At 42.9% G+C, this 14087-nt stretch overlaps 1 protein-coding gene across 3 annotated transcripts in view; it reads left to right on the top strand.

The window, feature by feature from the left end:
• LOC307183675 (uncharacterized protein) overlaps positions 1-14087 on the top strand; it is a 97505-nt gene that overhangs the window by 35765 nt on the left and 47653 nt on the right. The gene's annotated exons all lie outside the window — the stretch shown is intronic.

Raw genomic sequence — 14087 nt, 5'->3', positions numbered from 1 at the left:
TACTTATTCAGCATCTAATGAGAAGGTCCCTTTGCAAGTTGTATGTGGAACAGTGGGTGGACTTACCATAATTATGATTAGAACTCAGTCATTGCCATCTGTGCAAGCCATTGGGGGAATAAGGCAGAAACCATTATAACAATAAAGCAATTAAGCTGAACCTTGAAAGAGGAAGGAAGGCTTTCCGTGAATAGAGATAGACCAGATGGCATTCCAAGTGGAGGGCATGACTGTGGGTAAGAAGAGAAAGTATAGGACATGTTTGTGAACACTGAGTACTCCTGTTTGGCTGGAGCACAGGCAGAGAGGAAAGGGAACTGGCAGGTAAGACCAGAAGGAGAGATTGGAGTTCAGGTCTCAGGATGGGGGTCTTGCATTCCGAATTGCAGAGTTTAGATTATAATTTTTGAGCCTTCAAACATTTCCAAATAAGGAAGCAACCTTACAGCTCAGTTATAGGAATATTTGTCTGATGGCAGCATATGGGTTGAATTGAAGCATTCAATTCAGGATGGAGGGTTTGTTAGGAAGCTTTGGAAAGATAAAAGAACAAATAAAATTTTAACGTATAAAGGAAAAGTTAGACATGATTTAGGATAGACAAATACTTCTTTAAATTATCTACTTTAAACTAACAGCTAACATGATAATTACCAGTAGAAAAAAATACAATACTAAAGGCAAGAAGCCCATTTTTCCCATTTGAAAAGTATTGATCTGGAACTTCTAACCAGACCTGAATTAGTCTGGAGTAGACCCGAGAGACACTGCAGAGGTGATACTGAAGGACTTTGGCATCCAGAACAGTGCCTGGCTTTTAATAGGTATTCAGTAAAAATTCATCAAATGAATGCTTTTCTGTCCTCCCTTTGTAAGTTCTCAGGGGTAAGACCAATTGCCTCTCTCTCTCTCTCTCTCTCTCTCTCTCTCATTCTCTCTCTTCTTTACTTTTTCCACACTACACCCCCCAGAGTCTGGCATTCAATGAATGCCACCTCCTAGAGATGTTGCCTCATTAGAGGTGTGTCCTTAATGAATGTCACTTCATTAGGTATGGGATTGAGAGAGATGGAGGAGTGCAGAAGTATTCAGTTTTGAACTTATTTCAATGTTAGTGGCATGTTTTCTTTCACAAATATTAATAGGGAATTTAGGAGAAGGGGCTGGTTTGGGGGAGATGATTTGTAAACTTTTAAACCGATGCATTTGAAGGACTAGGAGAATTACCTAGATGATGCAATCCAGTAGGTGGTTGAAAATATGAAGATAGAACTCTGTAAATAAGTTGGACTAGGGGTAAAGATCTGGGACTATCTGCATGGAGATGTTAATTGAAACAGTAGGAGTATTTGAGACCACCAGAAAGGAGGTATACAAAAGGAAGAGAAACTGAGTTGAGGACAAATCTTGGGACATACCCGTGTTTTAAATGAGGCAAAAGAGGAGCCAGCTGAGGAGATAGAAGTAAGTTAGAGTTGGGAGGCAAACTGTATTCCAGTTGCCCCACAAAGGGAGAAAATTTTCAAGAGTAGTTCACAGCTGCATCAAATTCATTAGGAAGATTAGTGAGGCTAGAATTCAAGAAAAGCTGTTACATCTGGCAGTTAGCGTGAGCATTTCAGCGTCTACATATGTGTGGAGGGAGTGTAGGAAACAAAATCAGATTTGAATGGACAAGGTATGAGATAAAGGGAGTAAAGATTACTCTCTCAAGAAATTTGGTGGGCAAGGGAGGGAGGAGAGAGAAAAGATAGAGGTGTCTTTGTAGATGCCCCACCATTAAGTGAATAACTTGCCCAAATTTTCAAACTACACACTAGTGCTGTTTAGCGTCTATCTGTCTATAAAGTCCCGTGATATAGTCTGTTGCCAACAAATAGTTGCTGCTGACCTCCTGGAGCAGCAGCATGGACTGGGTTCCATGGAAGAAGACGCAGAAGTGTAAATATAAGGACAGCAAGTTGAGAGAAACTACATATGAAGCAGCAAAGAACCACACAAAGAGCAGAGCCAGAAGTAATCAGCTTGGTTCCTTAACATCACTGACCCCGTGTTCTGTGCCAGGCACTGGGATCTGGCTAAGGGATGAGTCTGGAGGGCGAGTATGGTCTCTGCTTCATGGTGGGATGAGTCTACTAATAGCTTCTAACCTGGAATAGTGAGGGGCTGGAATAGGGAGAGATGTCCCTAAACTGAATTTGGTTTTAATGAGTCAGAGGGGGGAAGAGGAGGCAACTTTCAACCTGTGGGACCCACTTGAAGACAACACAAGCACAAGGACTGCCTTCCTGTGGGCCAGCGAAATCCCCTTCTGACCGCAGTGGATGTGGAGGGTTTAAAGGCGCACGAGATTACAAAGGTGATCCTGAAAGCTATTCGTTGACCGTGAATAGCTACCCCTCCTTAAAGCCTGAAGAAATTGTTTCTTTTCTGCTTGTTTTTGTCTCTCCCCCACTATTTCTCTGAGTTGAAAGCAGAACTATTCTTCTTTGTCATGGTCACACCACTGGTTAGGAAAATCATTTCCTGCCAAAATAAAAAATAAATACATGTTCACAATCTATGATTTTCACGTGAAAGTCCCTCCCAAGATCGGGCAGTGCTTGGCCGTTCACCTTTTTGGAATAGGAAGAAGGAGGAGCTCAACATAGTCATCAGAATCCACCCACTCTTTTTTTTTTTTTTTTTTTTTTTTTTTTTCTCATTCTTTTTAATTTCTGTTTTTGTCAGTTTTAAGGAACATAATATTTATTTATTTATTTTTTTTTTTTAACATCTTTATTGGGGTATAATTACTTTACAATGGTGTGTTAGTTTCTGCTTTATAACAAAGTGAATCAGTTATACATATACATATGTTCCCATATCTCTTCCCTCTTGCGTCTCCCTCCCTCCCACCCTCCCTATCCCACCCCTCCAGGCTGTCACAGAGCACCGAGCCAATATCCCTGTGCCATGTGGCTGCTTCCCACTAGCTATCTATCTTACTACGTTTGTTAGTGTGTATATGTCCATGACTCTCTCTCGCCCCGTCACAGCTTACCCTTCCCCCTCCCCATAACCTCAAGTCCGTTCTCTAGGAGGTCTGCGTCTTTATTCCTGCCTTACCCCTAGGTTCTTCATGACATTTTTTTTTTTTTTCTTAAATTCCATATATATGTGTTAGCATACTGTATTTGTCTTTTTCTTTCTGACTTACTTCACTGTGTATGACAGACTCTAGGTCTATCCACCTCATTACAAATAGCTCCATTTCGTTTCTTTTTATGGCTGAGTAATATTCCATTGTATATATGTGCCACATCTTCTTTATCCATTCATCCGATGATGGGCACTTAGGTTGTTTCCATCTCCGGGCTATTGTAAATAGAGCTGCGATGAACATTTTGGTACATGACTCTTTTTGAATTATGGTTTTCTCAGGGTATATGCCCAGTAGTGGGATTGCTGGGTCATATGGTAGTTCTATTTGTAGTTTTTTAAGGAACCTCCATACTGTTCTCCATAGTGGCTGAACCAATTCACATTCCCACCAGCAGTGCAAGAGGGTTCCCTTTTCTCCACACCCTCTCCAGCATTTATTGTTTCTAGATTTATTGATGATGGCCATTCTGACTGGTGTGAGATGATATCTCATTGTAGTTTTGATTTGCATTTCTCTAATGATTAATGATGTTGAGCATTCTTTCATGTGTTTGTTGGCAGTCTGTATATCTTCTTTGGAGAAATGTCTATTTAGGTCTTCTGCCCATTTTTGGATTGGGTTGTTTGTTTTTTTGTTGTTGAGCTGCATGAGCTGCTTGTAAATTTTGGAGATTAATCCTTTGTCAGTTGCTTCATTTGCAAATCTTTTCTCCCATTCTGAGGGTTGTCTTTTGGTCTTGTTTATGGTTTCCTTTGCTGTGCAAAAGCTTTGAAGTTTCATTAGGTCCCATTTGTTTATTTTTGTTTTTATTTCCATTACTCTAGGGGGTGGGTCAGAAAGAATCTTGCTGTGATTTATGTCATAGAGTGTTCTGCCTATGTTTTCCTCTAAGAGTTTGATAGTTTCTGGCCTTATATTTAGGTCTTTAATCCATTTTGAGCTTATTTTTGTGTATGGTGTTAGGGAGTGTTCTAATTTCATTCTTTTACATGTACCTGTCCAGTTTTCCCAGCACCATTTATTGAAGAGGCTGTCCTTTTTCCACTGTACATTCCTGCCACCTTTATCAAAGATAAGGTGTCCATATGTGCATGGGTTTATCTCTGGGCTTTCTATCCTGTTCCATTGATCTATCTTTCTGTTTTTGTGCCAGTACCATACTGTCTTGATAACTGTAGCTTTGTAGTATAGTCTGAAGTCAGGGAGCCTGATTCCTCCAGTTCCTTTTTTTGTTCTCAAGATTGCTTTGGCTATTCGGGGTCTTTTGTGTTTCCATACAAATTGTGAAATTTTTTGTTCTAGTTCTGTGAAAAATGCCAATGGTAGTTTGATAGGGATTGCATTGAATCTATAGATTGCTTTGGGTAGTAGAGTCATTTTCACAATGTTGATTCTTCCAATCCAAGAACATGGTATATGTCTCCATCTATTTGTATCATCTTTAATTTCTTTCATCAGTGTCTTATAGTTTTCTGCATACAGGTCTTTTGTCTCCTTAGGTAGGTTTATTCCTAGATATTTTATTCTTTTTGTTGCAATGGTAAATGGGAGTGTTTTCTTGATTTCACTTTCAGATTTTTCATCATTAGTATATAGGAATGCCAGAGATTTCTGTGCATTAATTTTGTATCCTGCTACTTTACCAAATTCATTGATTAGCTCTAGTAGTTTTCTGGTAGCATCTTTAGGATTCTCTATGTATAGGATCATGTCATCTGCAAACAGTGACAGCTTTACTTCTTCTTTTCCGATTTGGATTCCTTTTATTTCCTTCTCTTCTCTGATTGCTGTGGCTAAAACTTCCAAAACTATGTTGAATAAGAGTGGTGAGAGTGGGCACCCTTGTCTTGTTCCTGATCTTAGTGGAAATGCTTTCAGTTTTTCACCATTGAGGATGATGTTTGCTGTGGGCTTGTCGTATATGGCCTTTATTATGTTGAGGAAAGTTCCCTCTATGCCTACTTTCTGCAGGGTTTTTATCATAAATGGGTGTTGAATTTTGTCAAAAGCTTTCTCTGCATCTATTGAGATGATCATATGGTTTTTCTCCTTCAGTTTGTTAATATGGTTTATCACATTGATAGATTTGCGTATATTGAAGAATCCTTGCATTCCTGGAACAAACCCCACCTGATCATGGTGTATGATCCTTTTAATGTGCTGTTGGATTCTGTTTGCTAGTATTTTGTTGAGGATTTTTGCATCTATGTTCATCAGTGATATTGGTCTGTAGTTTTCTTTCTTTGTGACATCCTTGCCTGGTTTTGGTATCAAGGTGATGGTGGCCTCGTAGAATGAGTTTGGGAGTGTTCCTCCCTCTGCTATATTTTGGAAGAGTTTGAGAAGGATAGGTGTTAGCTCTTCTCTAAATGTTTGATAGAATTCGCCTGTGAAGCCATCTGGTCCTGGACTTTTCTTTGTTGGAAGATTTTTAATCACAGTTTCAATTTCAGTGCTTGTGATTGGTCTGTTCATATTTTCTATTTCTTCCTGATTCAGTCTTGGCAGGTTGTGCATTTCTAAGAATTTGTCCATTTCTTCCAGATTGTCCATTTTATTGGCATAGAGTTGCTTGTAGTAATCTCTCATGATCTCTTTTATTTCTGCAGTGTCAGTTGTTACCTCTCCTTTTTCATTTCTAATTCTATTGATTTGAGTCTTCTCCCTTTTTTTCTTGATAAGTCTGGCTAGTGGTTTATCTATTTTGTTTATCTTCTCAAAGAACCAGCTTTTAGTTTCATTGATCTTTGCTATTGTTTCCTTCATTTCTTTTTCATTTATTTCTGATCTGATTTTTATGATTTCTTTCCTTCTGCTAGCTTTGGGGTTTTTTTGTTCTTCTTTCTCTAATTGCTTGAGGTGCAAGGTTAGGTTGTTTATTCTAGATGTTTCCTGCTTCTTAAGGTGGGCTTGTATTGCTATAAACTTCCCCCTTAGAACTGCTTTTGCTGCATCCCACAGGTTTTGGGTCGTTGTGTCTCCATTGTCATTTGTTTCTAGGTATTTTTTGATTTCCTCTTTGATTTCTTCAGTGATCACTTCATTATTAAGTAGTGTATTGTTTAGCCTCCATGTGTTTGTATTTTTTACAGATCTTTTCCTGTAATTGATATCTAGTCTCATGGCATTGTGGTCAGAAAAGATACTTGATACTTTTAGTCTGTATGTGTCTCTAGGTCTGAAGTGGGTCTCTTGTAGACAGCATATGTAAGGGTCTTGTTTTTGTATCCATTCAGCTAATCTGTGTCTTTTGGTGGGAGCATTTAGTCCATTTACATTTAAGGTAATTATCGATATGTATGTTCCTATTCCCATTTTCTATATTGTTTTGGGTTCGTTATTATAGGTCTTTTCCTTCTCTTGTGTTTCTTGCCTAGAGAAGATCCTTTAGCATTTGTTGTAAAGCTGGTTTGGTGGTGCTGAACTCTCTCAGCTTTTGCTTGTCTGTAAAGGTTTTAATTTCTCCATCAAATCTGAATGAGATCCTTGCTGGGTAGAGTAGTCTTGGTTGCAGGTTTTTCTCCTTCATCACTTTCAGTATGTCCTGCCACTCCCTTCTGGCTTGTAGGGTTTCTGCTGAAAGATCAGCTGTTAACCTTATGGGGATTCCCTTATGTGTTATTTGTTGTTTTTCCCTTGCTGCTTTTAATATGCTTTCTTTGTATTTAATTTTTGACAGTTTGATTAATATGTGTCTTGGCGTATTTCTCCTTGTATTTATCCTGTATGGGACTCTCTGTGCTTCCTGGACTTGATTAACTATTTCCTTTCCCATATTAGGGAAGTTTTCAACTATAATCTCTTCAAATATTTTCTCAGTCCCTTTCTTTTTCTCTTCTTCTTCTGGAACCCCTATAATTCGAATGTTGGTGCGTTTAATGTTGTCCCAGAGGTCTCTGAGACTGTCCTCAGTTCTTTTCATTCTTTTTTCTTTATTCTGCTCTGCAGTAGTTATTTCCACTATTTTATCTTCCAGGTCACTTATCCGTTCTTCTGCCTCAGTTATTCTGCTATTGATCCCATCTAGAGTATTTTTAATTTCATTTATTGTGTTGTTCATCGTTGCTTGTTTCATCTTTAGTTCTTCTAGGTCCTTGTTAACTGATTCTTGCATTTTGTCCATTCTATTGTCCATTCTATCTCCAAGATTTCGGATCAACCTTACTATCATTATTCTGAATTCTTTTTCAGGTAGACTGCCTATTTCCTCTTCATTTGTTAGGTCTGGTGCATTTTTATCTTGCTCCTTTATCTGCTGTGTGTTTTTCTGTTTTCTCATTTTGCTTATCTTACTGTGTTTGGGGTCTCCTTTTTGCAGGCTGCAGGTTCGTAGTTCCTCCTGTTTTTGATGTCTGTCTCCAGTGGCTAAGGTTGGTTCAGTGGGTTGTGTAGGCTTCCTGGTGGAGGGGACTAGTGCCTGTGTTGTGGTGGAAGAGGCTGGATCTTGTCTCTCTAGTGGGCAGGTTCACGTCTGGTGGTGTGTTTTGGGGTGTCTGTGGCCTTATTATGATTTTAGGCAGCCTCTCTGCTAATGGGTGGGGTTGTGTTCCTGTTTTGCTAGTTGTTTGGCACAGGTTGTCCAGCACTGTGGCTTGCTGGTCGTTGAGTGAAGCTGGGTGCTGTTGTTAAGATGGAGGTCTCTGGGAGATTTTCGCCGTTTGATATTATCTGGAGCTGGGAGGTCTCTTGTGAACCAGTGTCTTGAAGTTGGCTCTCCTACCTCAGAGGCAGAGCCCTGCCTCCTGGCTGGAGCACCAAGAGCCTTTCATCCACACGGCTCAGAATAAAAGGGAGAAAAAGTAGAGAGAATTAGTAGACGTATGAGGAAAGAAAGAAGGAAAGGAGGGAAGGAAGGAGGGAAGGAAGGAAGGAAGGAAGGAAGAAAGAAAGAAAGAAGCAAAGAAGGAAAGAAGGCAAGAAGGAACGAAAGGAGGGAGGGAGGGAGGGAGGAAGGAAGGAGGGAAGGAAGGAAAAAACAAAAAGAAAGAAGATACAGTAAAAATAAAATAAAGTATAATAAAGTTATTGAATTAAAAAATTCTTAATTAGAAAAAAAAAAAAAAAAAGGACGGATAGAACCTTAGGACAAATGTTGGAAGCAGAGCTGTACAGACAAAGTCTTACACAGAAGCGTACACATACACCCTCACAAAAAGAGGTAAAGGGGGAAAAATCATAAATCTTGCTGTCAGAGACCACCTCCTGAATTTGGGATGATTCGTTGTCTAAAGGAGGGAAGGAAGGAGGGAAGGAAGGAAGGAAGGAAGGAAGGAAGAAAGAAGCAAGGAAGGAAAGAAGGCAAGAAGGAATGAAAGGAGGGAGGGAGGAAGGAAGGAAGGAGGGAAAGAGGGGAAAACAGAAAGAAGATACAGTAAAAATAAAATAGAGTAAAGTTATTGAATTAAAAAATTCTTAATTAGAAAAAAAAAAAAGGGACGGATAGAACCTTAGGACAAATGTTGGAAGCAAAGCTATACAGACAAAGTCTTACACAGAAGCGTACACATACACCCTCACAAAAAGAGGTAAAGGGGGAAAAATCATAAATCTTGCTGTCAGAGACCACCTCCTCAATTTGGGATGATTCGTTGTCTAAAGGAGGGAAGGAAGGAAGGAAAGAAAGAAAGAAAGAAAGGACGAAGGTAAAGTATAATAACGTTCTTAAAATTAAAATTGATTATTAAAAAAAATTTTAAGAAAAAACCATGGACGGATAGAACCTAGGACAAATGGTGGAAGCAAGACTATACAGACAAGATCTCACACAGAAGCATACACATACACATTCACAAAAAGAGGAATAGGGAGAAAAATCATAGATCTTGCTCCCAAAGTCCACCTCCTTAATTTGGGATGATTGGCTGTCTATTCATGTATTCCACAGATGCAGGGTACATCAAGTTGATTGTGGAGCTTTAATCCGCTGCTTCTGAGGCTGCTGGGAGAGATTTCCCTTTCTCTTCTTTGTTCTCACAGCTCACAGAGGCTCAGCTTTGGATTTGGCCCTGCCTCTGCGTGTAGGTCGCTGGAGGGCGTCTGTTTTTTGCTCAGACAGGACGGGGTTAAAGGAGCCGCTGATTCGGGGGTTCTGGCGTACGGAGGCCGGCGGCGGGGAGGGAGGGGCCCGGAATGCGGGGCGGGCCTGCGGCGGCAAAGTCCGGCGTGACTCTGCACCAGCCCGAGGCCCGCCGTGCGCTCTCCCGGGGAAGTCGCCCCCGGATCCCGGGAACCCGGCAGTGGCGGGCTGCACAGGCTCCGCGGAAGAGGGGAGTGGAGAGCGACCTGCGCTCGCACACAGGCCCCTTGGTGGCGGCAGCAGCAGCCCCAACGTCTCCCGCCCGCCTTGGGGTCCGCGCCTCCGGCCGCGGCTTGCGCCCGTCTCTGGAGTCAGCGCCCTCAGCCGCGGCTCGCGCCCGTCTCTGGGGTCCGTGCCCTCAGCCGCGGCTCGCGCCCGTCTCTGGGGTCCGCGCTTTCAGCCGCGGCTCGCGCCCGTCTCTGGGGTCCGCGCTTTCAGCCGCGGCTCGCGCCCGTCTCTGGGGTCCGCGCTTTCAGCCGCGGCTCGCGCCCGTCTCTGGGGTCCGCGCTTTCAGCCGCGGCTCGCGCCCGTCTCTGGGGTTCGCGCTTTTGGCCGCGGCTCGCGCCCGTCTCTGGAGTTCCTTTAAGCAGCGTTCTTAAACCCCTCTCCTCTCGCACCAGGAAACAAAGAGGGAAGAAAAAGTCTCTTGCCTCTTCGGCAGGTGCAGGCTTTTCCCCGGACTCCCTCCCGGCTAGCTGTGGTGCACTAACCCCTTCAGGCTATGTTCAAGCCGCCAACCCCAGTCCTCTCCCTGCGCTCCGTCCGAAACCGAAACCCTAGCCTCAGAGCCTCAGCTCGCAGCCCCGCCCGTCCCGACGGGTGAGCAGACAAGCCTCTCGGGCTGGTGAGTGCCGGTCGGCACCGATCCTCTGTGCGGGAATCTCCCCGCTTTGCCCTCCGCACCCGTTGCTGTGCACTCCTCCGCGGCTTCGAAGCTCCCCCCTCCGCCTCCCGCAGTCTCCGCCCGCGAAGGGGCTTCCTAGTGTGTGGAAACTTTTCCTCCTTCACAGCTCCCTCCCACTGGTGCAGGTGCCGTCCCTATTCTTTTGTCTCTGTTTATTCTTTTTTCCTTTTGCCCTACCCAGGTACGTGGGGAGTTTCTTGCCTTTTGGGAGGTCTGAGGTCTTCTGCCAGCCTTCAGTAGGTGTTCTGCAGGAGTTGTTCCACGTGTAGATGTATTTCTGGTGTATCTGTGGAGAGGAAGGTGATCTCCGCGTCTTACTCTTCCGCCATCTTCCCTTCTTCTTGGACAGCAGAAAGCAGGCAGGACATGGCAGACATCTTTGCTCTCCACCCACTCTTTTACCCACAAACTGCAAGGAGGGTACAACAGCCTCCCCAGATGCCTTGTTATCTTTGGTCATCTTTGTCATGAGACCAAGACTGTGCTCCTTGAAGACCCACGTGATTCAAAGAAGTTGGTTGAACTTTATCCTTCTTAATACCACTTGATATCAGACCCTTTTCTTAAGAGCCATTTCATTTTTAATATTAGGGTTAAGCAAAGTGACTGCTAAGATCCCTTCCAAGTATAAAAGACATTAAGGGCTGGGTGTTAACTAGTGAACTCTCTCGAGGGGCACTATTAGCTTGTTTACTCCACTAAGTCTAAAATACAGGGAAACGAGGCTTCCAGAATTCAGGAGAGCATGGTTGTAAGGAAGTGACTGTATAATATTCTACCACAGGCCCTATTTCCTCAGGATAAATGAGAAGCAGAGATGTCCACTGAGACTGAGGACTGTGGGTCTAGGCAGTAATTTAGAGGACTCACGCGAGTTCTTTCACCTGTGATATTCCAGAATGACATCCTTGAGCTTAATGCGGTACTTTGCCCATCTTGTTTGATTAAAAGTTTACCAATAAACACAAATTTTCAGGAAAGTTCTGAAGGCTTGGAAACTGTGTAATTAGTATGAGATATTCAGTGAAGAGTGGCAAAGAATCCTGTCATCCAATCAGTCTTTAATATCTGTGAAATGGATGTGCTAACAGCTGCTGTCTAGAAAATCACAACCATTCCAATGAAGGTGTCAGGTTAATGAGTTTTGAAGAATCCACAGCATGACATTTCTATTCAGTATGGATCAGATAACTAACTTTTGGGATTTCTCTGGGGTCATATGGGATTTTTAATGTATAAACTCAAGGGGTGGATCTAGGAAAAGGCCTAATGTCCAGCAGCAAAAACAACATAGTCTTCTTAGGCATCTCAGCATAATCATCTCAACTCTGGAGAAGGGACTAACTAGGTGGATGTGTGTTTTTGGTCTTCAGTTTTACCCCCAAATTTGTATCACATAAGACTGTAGAGCCCATCTGGCTGGAGTCTCTCCCTTGCTGGCTGGAATGGCACGTTGCAGGAATAGTGGGTGAACCCTCAGGAGGAGCTGAGGGTCCTCCTGAGCCAACAGCTCGCAAAGAAACTAAAGCTCTCAGTTCTATAACTGCAAGGGATGGCTTGACCACATGAGTGGTTGGAGAAGCAGATCCCTCTCCAGTCAAACCTTCAGATGAGAGCCAGCCCTGGCTGACACCTTGGCTGTACCCTGTGATACCATAAGCAGAGAACCAAGTCAAGCCATACCCTGACTCATGACTCACAGAAACTGTGAGATAATACATGCGTGGTTGGATGCTGCTAAGTCTGCAGTTATGTTGTTACACAGCTATAGAAAACTAATACATATTCCCCCGATGTCTGCTGAACCTCCTCCCTCAGGCCTACATTGACACTAGAGTCCCCCAGGGTATGCCCAAGGGGATTATGGAGAGAGAAATAACGGCGGGGGGGGGGGGCAGGTGAGAGAAGGGAAGCAATAAAGGTTAGTGACCCACTCAGCTTTTCTAAAATGGAATGGGTTAGAGCATACTTTTCTGAGGCTGTGAGAACAGCCTTGTCTCACCTCAGGATTACACTGAGCTCCAGGCCATGACTAACTGCTCCTCAGAGGCTTATCTCCATCTACTCCCCAACAGAGAATTAGGAACCTAAGATCACCCAGTTCAGAAAAGGCTAATATGTAACACTTATATCACCACTTTCTAATGCAGCACCCGTGGCAGACATAACTAATCAATCACAGTCCTTCCAACTGAGCCCCTTCACAGAGGACCACAGAGAAGATGGGATTTACTCAAGGTCACCCAGCTAGTCACTGAATGATCTAAGACAAGAACCCAAAATAATAAAAACAAACAAAAAAAAACAAAGTAAAATAAAATGATTTTTTAAAATTAAAAGATAAGACAAGAAAAAAGTTTTTGTATCCAAGACTCAGAAGCAAATGGTGCAGTTGTGCTATGGTGATGAACACCCTGGAGATAGAGAAAGATTTCTTTTGGCATCATTGTTTCTGGCAGCTATGGGCTCATGGCTCAGGTAGGCAGGTTGCTGTCAATGAGATGAACCAAAACCATACATTTTGTGAAAAGTGGTCTCTGTTCCTGAGTAGAATCTAGATTCCCTTAGCAGAGGCTAAAGCCAGGAAGAATTCTCACTTTCATTTACAATGGGGCATTTTCTGATTCCTCTATTTTTTTCTTCCTCCTTTTAAGTTAAGTGTACCACAAAATATTTGGCAAGAGTCAGCCGTAGTATAGGGACTCAGAGCTCTCACTCACTGTGTGTTACAGGTTTCTCACAGGCTCTCTCTCCGTGCCTTACAGAGAAAGCAGGACCAAGGAGAGGGCCTTCCACCCTCCACCCTACCCAGTCGCCACTGGAGACCTTACCCCTCCCTGTTCCAGACTACCTGCTGACCTTGTGTTGTTTATTTTCTCCTCCCAATTGGTGCTTGAAGCTTACTTTAATTCAGTTTCACCTGGATACAAATGTTAATGGGACTACAGCCCTATTTCTAGACATGAGAACTTGAATCTTTCACTCTGTCCAGATCTAACCAATGGAGATGTGGCAGGGGAACAGTTTGCTTTGAGTGAAGCTTTCCTTGTTCTCTTAGAAGAAGGTGACTCTTGGGTTTGCTCTGGCCACCAGATCAAGTCTGGAGTTCCAGGGTTTCACCTTGCCACCTGTTTCAGTGTGAGCTTGATAAATCCACATGAATTCTGAGAGATTACCGTATTTCTAAGATACTCAGTTACTACCAGTGTAAAAGGGGGAATAATGTTCCTCCTCTTCTGGGGTTGTTATGAGAATTATGAGGTAAGGTACTGGAAAGTGCCTGACACAGTGCTTCTCAAGAGTTTGGCTTTTGTCAGCTTTTCTTTGAGCTTCTGAAAGCACTCTTTCTCCTGAAAAATGCTCGAGGATGCAAGTTCAGAGTGACACATTCTCTTAGTATCATGAGGAATACAGTTAATGAGAAATGACTTCAGTTTACTGCATCTGCTAGTAATCCTGTGATGCCATCGCAAAACAAAAAGCACATGACTACTCATAAGCCTGTGGTACCTGAAAAAGAAATTGGATTTTGACTCAGAAAATCAGGCTATGCAGCTAATCGCTCTGATCCAATAATGCGGCCCTGCAGAATGGCATCATCAGCCCTGGGACACAGAGGAGGAGGGAGGGCGAGCAGGGAGAGTAAGCACTCAGGGAAGGGAAGCAGCTGCCCAGTTCTCCAGACACACAAGCCAATTAAAAATTCATAAGGAGATGTTTTATATCCAATGTCTAATACCACTACTGGGTCACAAGCTGATCTGAGCCAATCAATAGTATTCATCATCCTGAAAGGAACTAGTGATTGCATGTTTATGAGAACTGGGATGTTTTCCAAGCCAAGGCCAGTTTCTGGTTACTTGGAATGTGTCACCCTTAGAAATATAGAACTTATTGTGAAAATGGAACCCAAGACCTTTTAAAAAATTATTCAGAGAAGAGGAGGAGAGGTACTTTTCAAA

This window comes from Stenella coeruleoalba (genome assembly GCF_951394435.1).
Source record: "Stenella coeruleoalba genome assembly, chromosome: 1".
Lineage (NCBI taxonomy): Eukaryota > Metazoa > Chordata > Mammalia > Artiodactyla > Delphinidae > Stenella > Stenella coeruleoalba.
Note: the sequence above shows the minus strand (reverse complement) of the source record. Positions and strands in the feature narration are given on the sequence as shown.